The sequence below is a fragment of the Phalangium opilio genome, unplaced genomic scaffold (assembly GCF_054372755.1).
Source record: "Phalangium opilio isolate 3A_F unplaced genomic scaffold, DU_Popi_V2 ptg000055l_1, whole genome shotgun sequence".
In the NCBI taxonomy this organism is placed as follows: Eukaryota; Metazoa; Arthropoda; class Arachnida; order Opiliones; family Phalangiidae; genus Phalangium; species Phalangium opilio.
In genome coordinates this window covers 2,240,846-2,248,739 of record NW_028324174.1, presented here as the reverse complement: position 1 = coordinate 2,248,739, position 7,894 = coordinate 2,240,846, and the positions used below count along the sequence as shown (strand labels likewise).

The 7,894-nt window shown below is 37.8% G+C and overlaps 1 long non-coding RNA gene across 1 annotated transcript; it reads right to left on the bottom strand.

Moving 5' to 3' along the window:
• Nucleotides 1-3,729: 3,729 nt before the first annotated feature.
• On the bottom strand, nt 3,730-7,450 carry LOC149668617 (uncharacterized). The gene is made up of 3 exons (XR_016367902.1): nt 7,310-7,450; nt 3,953-4,063; nt 3,730-3,849 (listed from the first exon to the last, which is right to left on the bottom strand). It is a non-coding gene; the product is annotated as an uncharacterized LOC149668617 (long non-coding RNA).
• Between the last annotated feature and the right edge of the window lie 444 nt (nt 7,451-7,894).

The window sequence follows — 7,894 nt, the reverse complement described above, 5'->3', positions numbered from 1 at the left end:
CATTAAAACATTAAACTTTGCACTACAAAAGTACTAAATCCATGGGCACTTTTATGTTTACTTATGGTTTCTTTTTTCCTTAATTAGACAAGTAATTAATTAGAAATTAGTAATCCTAATTAATTAGTTTGATAAATAAATGCCTAATTTCTAATTGAATTGAATTAGTTTCTATGTCTAATTGCTAATTGGCTAATTAATTAGTTCATAAATATTTACCTAATTGCTAATTCTAATTACCACCGTAGGCATACTTCTACTCATTTATACGCTTCTGATTAGTAAAGGTAGAAATCAATTGTTCGATTAAAGGCTATTGAAATTGTCTAGTAATTTTAAACAAGCTGGTTAGTCGGTCTTAAGTGTTACTCCTCATTTTTGGATATTTCCTTGTTTTAGGGGCGAATGTTTGGAAGGCCATATCTCCGTAACAAAATGTTGTACACCCCATGTTCTTTGGTACTTTCCGCTCAGTTTGGTCCCATAAACACGCCCCTTAATTTGTGATGGACTTTTCAGAAACACCCTGTATATAACTTTTATGTGTCATTGCATTTACTCTGACTAAATATTCACCATTATTTCTTGATTTTTAAGGTAAATAACGGCTACTTTGGCTTTAAAATTTGATCTCTAGCCAAGGCTTACGATTTTATTTTATGAAATATTTTTTGAAAGACAAGGAAACATAAAATATATCATTAAAAGGTAATGGTTATTTAACGCATGTGTTCAATCGTTGGGGTTGGTATAATAGTACGACATATTTGAATACAAATGTGGATTTTCTGATAAATAATTCCAATGAAAGTAAAGGTGCCTTAAATCAAGAGATAATTGAAATGGATGAATTTCCTAAACTACCTCTTACTTCACTGCAAGAACTAAACTTAGTAGAAAATCTGCTGGAGGACGAAACAAATCGGAATAGAGCATTAAGGGTTATATTTTTATTTTCTCGCGTTCAATTTATAAATATGGCAAAATTCAATTACTTCAACAGGTTAAAAGTTTTCTTCCTTTGGTGTTAAAGAAATAAAAAACTGCGGTCAGAGACTCTTTGATAAAGTATTGGCTCATTTGAGTTACTAATAAAATTTAACTGGGTAGACTCAAAAACCAAATTCTCCTTTGCCGAATTTAATATCAAAAATGCTATTGTTGGAAAGAAGAGCTTGGAACTAAAATTTCTAATTTGAACCTTATTAAAAGAATTGTTTTTATTTCAGCGGCCGTTCAATTGAATTTCAAAGGAATTAAGGAATGTGAGGCTTAATTAGCGGTTAAGAAGTATTTCAGGACTCAGGGGACGGCCATGCAGAACATAAAAAAGGGCTGAAGATGGAAAAATAAACTCCATGCTGTGGAAGGTGAATCAGATAACCAATTTTCTGAAATTGATTTAACGAACATTTATCCATGTTTTGGGAATTTTTAATACTTTGCAATAAAAACTGAACATTCGTTAAATTTTGCATTATTGTACAGAAATTTAATCGTTTTAGCCGAAGTAAATGAATTGGCCCACAAGGTTGAAATTTAACGTAAAGAATTGTTAAAATAGTTTAGATAGAGATTATTATTAATATACTTCACTAAAATATAAGGACATGTTTAGGCCAAATGAAAGGATATGCGTAGGCCAAATGTATGAATGTGTAGGCCAAATGAAAGGATATGCGTAGGCCAAATGTAAGAAAATGTGTAGGCCAAATGTAAGATTAAATGTAAGAACATGTGTAGGCCAAATGTAAGATTAAATGTAAGAACATGTGTAGGCCAAATGTAAGATTAAATGTAAGAACAAGTGTAAGCCAAATGTAAGGATATGTGTAGGCCAAATGTAAGAATATGTGTAAGCTTAATGAAAGAAACGGTGTTTGTCAAATCGTAGGATGTGTGGGTAAAATGTAGAAGTATGAGATGGCTGAGTGGTGGGTCAGAGTAGGGAAATGAAATGGGTGAATGGTGGTAAAGTGAATGAAAACCGATTGAATTAGGGGAAGGGTAGTGAGGGATAATCAGCGGGAGAGTGATGGGTTTAGCGTGATTGAATGGTGGGGAAGTGTAAGATTATGGTTTGGTTAAGTGGTGGAAAAGCGTAGGAAATTGGATGGCCTAGTGGCGGCGAAGTTGCGCAAAATGTATTGGTATTGTCTTGAATAAGTGTCGGCCCTTTGGGTGGAAAGGTGGTAGTTATTGTGCTGGGTAGCTTTAGGCTTTTTATTAAAACCCCAGCACTAAACCATGCACTGGCAAGGTAGGACATGTCCAGTTAAGTGCCGCTGCTGAGCCTACACTGCTGGGCCAGCAATTTTGTGCTACTAGGGCCCTAGTAGCACAAAATTGCTGGCCCAGCAGTGTAGGCTCAGCAACGGCACTTAACTGGACATGTCCTACCTTGCCAGTGCATGGTTTAGTGCTGGGGTTTTAATAAAAAGCCTAAAGCTACCCAGCACAATAACTACCACCTTTCCACCCAAAGGGCCGACACTTATTCAAGACAATACCAATACATTTTGCGCAACTTCGCCGCCACTAGGCCATCCAATTTCCTACGCTTTTCCACCACTTAACCAAACCATAATCTTACACTTCCCCACCATTCAATCACGCTAAACCCATCACTCTCCCGCTGATTATCCCTCACTACCCTTCCCCTAATTCAATCGGTTTTCATTCACTTTACCACCATTCACCCATTTCATTTCCCTACTCTGACCCACCACTCAGCCATCTCATACTTCTACATTTTACCCACACATCCTACGATTTGACAAACACCGTTTCTTTCATTAAGCTTACACATATTCTTACATTTGGCCTACACATATCCTTACATTTGGCTTACACTTGTTCTTACATTTAATCTTACATTTGGCCTACACATGTTCTTACATTTAATCTTACATTTGGCCTACACATGTTCTTACATTTAATCTTACATTTGGCCTACACATTTTCTTACATTTGGCCTACGCATATCCTTTCATTTGGCCTACACATTCATACATTTGGCCTACGCATATCCTTTCATTTGGCCTAAACATGTCCTTATATTTTAGTGAAGTATATTAATAATAATCTCTATCTAAACTATTTTAACAATTCTTTACGTTAAATTTCAACCTTGTGGGCCAATTCATTTACTTCGGCTAAAACGATTAAATTTCTGTACAATAATGCAAAATTTAACGAATGTTCAGTTTTTATTGCAAAGTATTAAAAATTCCCAAAACATGGATAAATGTTCGTTAAATCAATTTCAGAAAATTGGTTATCTGATTCACCTTCCACAGCATGGAGTTTATTTTTCCATCTTCAGCCCTTTTTTATGTTCTGCATGGCCGTCCCCTGAGTCCTGAAATACTTCTTAACCGCTAATTAAGCCTCACATTCCTTAATTCCTTTGAAATTCAATTGAACGGCCGCTGAAATAAAAACAATTCTTTTAATAAGGTTCAAATTAGAAATTTTAGTTCCAAGCTCTTCTTTCCAACAATAGCATTTTTGATATTAAATTCGGCAAAGGAGAATTTGGTTTTTGAGTCTACCCAGTTAAATTTTATTAGTAACTCAAATGAGCCAATACTTTATCAAAGAGTCTCTGACCGCAGTTTTTTATTTCTTTAACACCAAAGGAAGAAAACTTTTAACCTGTTGAAGTAATTGAATTTTGCCATATTTATAAATTGAACGCGAGAAAATAAAAATATAACCCTTACTGCTCTATTCCGATTTGTTTCGTCCTCCAGCAGATTTTCTACTAAGTTTAGTTCTTGCAGTGAAGTAAGAGGTAGTTTAGGAAATTCATCCATTTCAATTATCTCTTGATTTAAGGCACCTTTACTTTCATTGGAATTATTTATCAGAAAATCCACATTTGTATTCAAATATGTCGTACTATTATACCAACCCCAACGATTGAACACATGCGTTAAATAACCATTACCTTTTAATGATATATTTTATGTTTCCTTGTCTTTCAAAAAATATTCCATAAAATAAAATCGTAAGCCTTGGCTAGAGATCAAATTTTAAAGCCAAAGTAGCCGTTATTTACCTTAAAAATCAAGAAATAATGGTGAATATTTAGTCAGAGTAAATGCAATGACACATAAAAGTTATATACAGGGTGTTTCTGAAAAGTCCATCACAAATTAAGGGGCGTGTTTATGGGACCAAACTGAGCGGAAAGTACCAAAGAACATGGGGTGTACAACATTTTGTTACGGAGATATGGCCTTCCAAACATTCGCCCCTAAAACAAGGAAATATCCAAAAATGAGGAGTAACACTTAAGACCGACTAACCAGCTTGTTTAAAATTACTAGACAATTTCAATAGCCTTTAATCGAACAATTGATTTCTACCTTTACTAATCAGAAGCGTATAAATGAGTAGAAGTATGCCTACGGTGGTAATGTAAAATTAATCCCAAGTGACATGATGTTTCAAGATCTTCCCAGCACCAAGTAAAATGGTTCTGATTGAAGGGACTTTTATTAGCACAGCGTAAACAACGTTATTTTCAGGAATTAGTCCAAATGTCCACGGGCGGCATTACAAAAACGAGGCAGTCTTTCGAATGATACTTGGACATGTTGGAAGATCCCTGGCTTGTTCCTGTTATCTCAAACCGTAAAAAGCTACGCAAATCTTCATCATCACGGACAACACTCTTGTACGTTAGGTATGACCTTGAGAAAACCTAAAAGGACATCTCGAATGTATTTGAAAAACCCATCTCCAATTAAGGGGCGTGTTGTTTCTTTCCAACAGAGTAAACTCGCCCAGAGAACAATTACAATGCAGAGCCACGTTTCGGCGTTAATGGCCCACAAAGGTGGTCCCAAACAAAAGAACAAACTTTAATTTGTTTCGTTCAGTAAGGGTTTCATGTGTCATAGATAAAACGCCATGATTAATGCACAAAGACAATGTTATTGACAAGTTTTCGGACCGCGATGCTGAAATGTGGTGGTGCACCATCGTGCATGAACCACATTCTGCTTATTAAACCTAAGGGTACGTCTTCGAGTAGTTCTGGTAAATCGTCCCGTAAGAACTACAAGTAAGCCACACCGTTTAACCTGGGCTCTAGGAAATATGGCCCAATTAAATTGTCACCCACAATACTACACCACACGTTTAAGCTGAATTGTACTTTGTGAATTCTAACGCAAGTTGCGTGTGGTTTTTTCTTAATCAGCAAACCAATTGGCGGCTGCTTGTTTTTGGATCGTCCTCGAAAATAGTGAGAACTTCGCCTATTCTTAAAAAACAGAGCACTATGTTTTTTAAGAAAGGAATAAAAGAGGTTTCACGTACATGTGTTTGTTTTATTAAACTCATAATTCAACGAAGTCTGTTACAATGCCTTTCTTCACAAATGCCGAATATGCGGATATGCACCTAATGTATGGACTAGCCGAGGGGAATGCCGCTGCAGCTGTACGCTTGTATCAGGAAAGATTTCCGCAGAGGCGACTACCAAATCGACTGACGTTCGAGGCTGTGGACAGACGTTTGAGGCAAGATGGACGAATCCAACCGGCTGGACCTCAACCTAGAGCGAGAGCCATCCCAGAGGCCGTAGAAGACGAAGTTCTCACCATTTTCGAGGACGAGCCTGAATCAAGTACCCGCCAAGTTGGTCGCCGATTAGGCGTAAACCACACGCTCGTGTGGAAAATCCTCAGAAGCCACCGGTTTCATCCTTTCCATGTTCAAAAAGTTCAAGGTTTGAATCCAGCGGACTACCCACGACGCACGGCGTTTTGTCAGTGGTTTCTGGCTAAAGTAAACGATATCGATTTCCCACGGGATTTGTTGGTTACTGACGAAGCTAACTTTTCACGGGATGGTATTATTAACTTACATAATAAACATCAATGGTCCCAGCTAAACCCCCACGCAACTTGCGTTAGAAGTCACCAAGTACAATTCAGTTTAAACGTGTGGTGTGGTATTGTGGGTGACAATTTAATTGGGCCATATTTCCTAGAGCCCAGGTTAAACGGTGTGGCTTACTTGCAGTTCTTACGGGACGATTTACCGGAACTACTCGAAGACGTACCCTTAGGTTTGGTAAACAGAATGTGGTTCATGCACGATGGTGCACCACCACATTTCAGCATCGCGGTCCGAAATTATCTTAACGCGACCTTCCCTTTGCGGTGGTTAGGTCGAGGTGGACCTGTGGAGTGGCCTGCTCGATCACCCGATCTGAACCCTTGTGATTTCTTTCTTTGGGGCCACCTGAAAGACTTAGTTTATCAGACTGAAGTGCCCGATGTTGAAGAGCTACGTCGACGAATAATTCACGGCTGTCAAACAATTCGCGAAACTCCAGGCATTTTTCAACGTGTAAGGGAATCATTTGTAAGACGTGCTAATGTGTGCCTTAACGCGGGTGGTGAACACTTTGAACAATTTTTGTAACTAGTTGCAATTAAATGTTAAAACTTGTCAATAAATTCATTTTCTTCGTGCATTAATCATCGCGTTTTATCTATGACACATGAAACACTTACTGAACGAAACAAATTAAAGTTTGTTCTTTTGTTTGGGACCACCTTTGTGAGCCATTAACGCCGAAACGTGGCTCTGCATTGTAATTGTTCTCTGGGCGAGTTTACTCTGTTGGAAACAAACAACACGCCCCTTAATTGGAGATGGGTTTTTCAAATACATTCGAGATGTCCTTTTAGGTTTTCTCAAGGTCATACCTAACGTACAAGAGTGTTGTCCGTGATGATGAAGATTTGCGTAGCTTTTTACGGTTTGAGATAACAGGAACAAGCCAGGGATCTTCCAACATGTCCAAGTATCATTGGAAAGACTGCCTCGTTTTTGTAATGCCGCCCGTGGACATTTGGACTAATTCCTGAAAATAACGTTGTTTACGCTGTGCTAATAAACGTCCCTTCAATCAGAACCATTTTACTTGGTGCTGGGAAGATCTTGAAACATCATGTCACTTGGGATTAATTTTACATTACCACCGTAGGCATACTTCTACTCATTTATACGCTTCTGATTAGTAAAGGTAGAAATCAATTGTTCGATTAAAGGCTATTGAAATTGTCTAGTAATTTTAAACAAGCAGGTTAGTCGGTCTTAAGTGTTACTCCTCATTTTTGGATATTTCCTTGTTTTAGGGGCGAATGTTTGGAAGGCCATATCTCCGTAACAAAATGTTGTACACCCCATGTTCTTTGGTACTTTCCGCTCAGTTTGGTCCCATAAACACGCCCCTTAATTTGTGATGGACTTTTCAGAAACACCCTGTATAATTAAAGTTTACCTTTAAATCTTTTAAAGATATCAGATTTAATCTTCAAGTTCAGCAGCAGAGAAAAGAGCCGGCGAATTCCAGTTCCACTAATTCCATTGTACAGCATTCGAAAATTGAAAATAACGGCTAACCGTTCACTAGCTAGTCTAGCGTAAAGCCCTGTTTTCATCAAAGCTAGAAAATGGATCTCGCTTTGCTAGAAGCGTGTTGCGGGTCGGCTTCGCGAGTTTCAAATCTCGCGCCAGAAATGCTAGAAGCGTTCTCGCGTAGCTTTTTCATCGAAGAGAGAAATTAACGCCAGCGCCATCTGCCACGATTCCACGAGTGCTCAAAAAAATTACAATAAAAATGGCGGTCGGAAGACGTAAGCTTCTTTTGAAAAAGAAACTGATTTTAAATTGGCTTTATTTGAATCAGAAGAAAAATAATACGCGATATTCAAAGAAACGGTGGTGGGTTCATCCCATTTGGCAAAAGAGAAAGCAAGAAGGGTACTACGAAACACTGGTAAGTTTGTTTATGATATATAATTCAATGTTTCTCTTGGTCTGTAGGGTCTCTCGTTTTATTAATTTTCAGTTTAATATTCCTGTA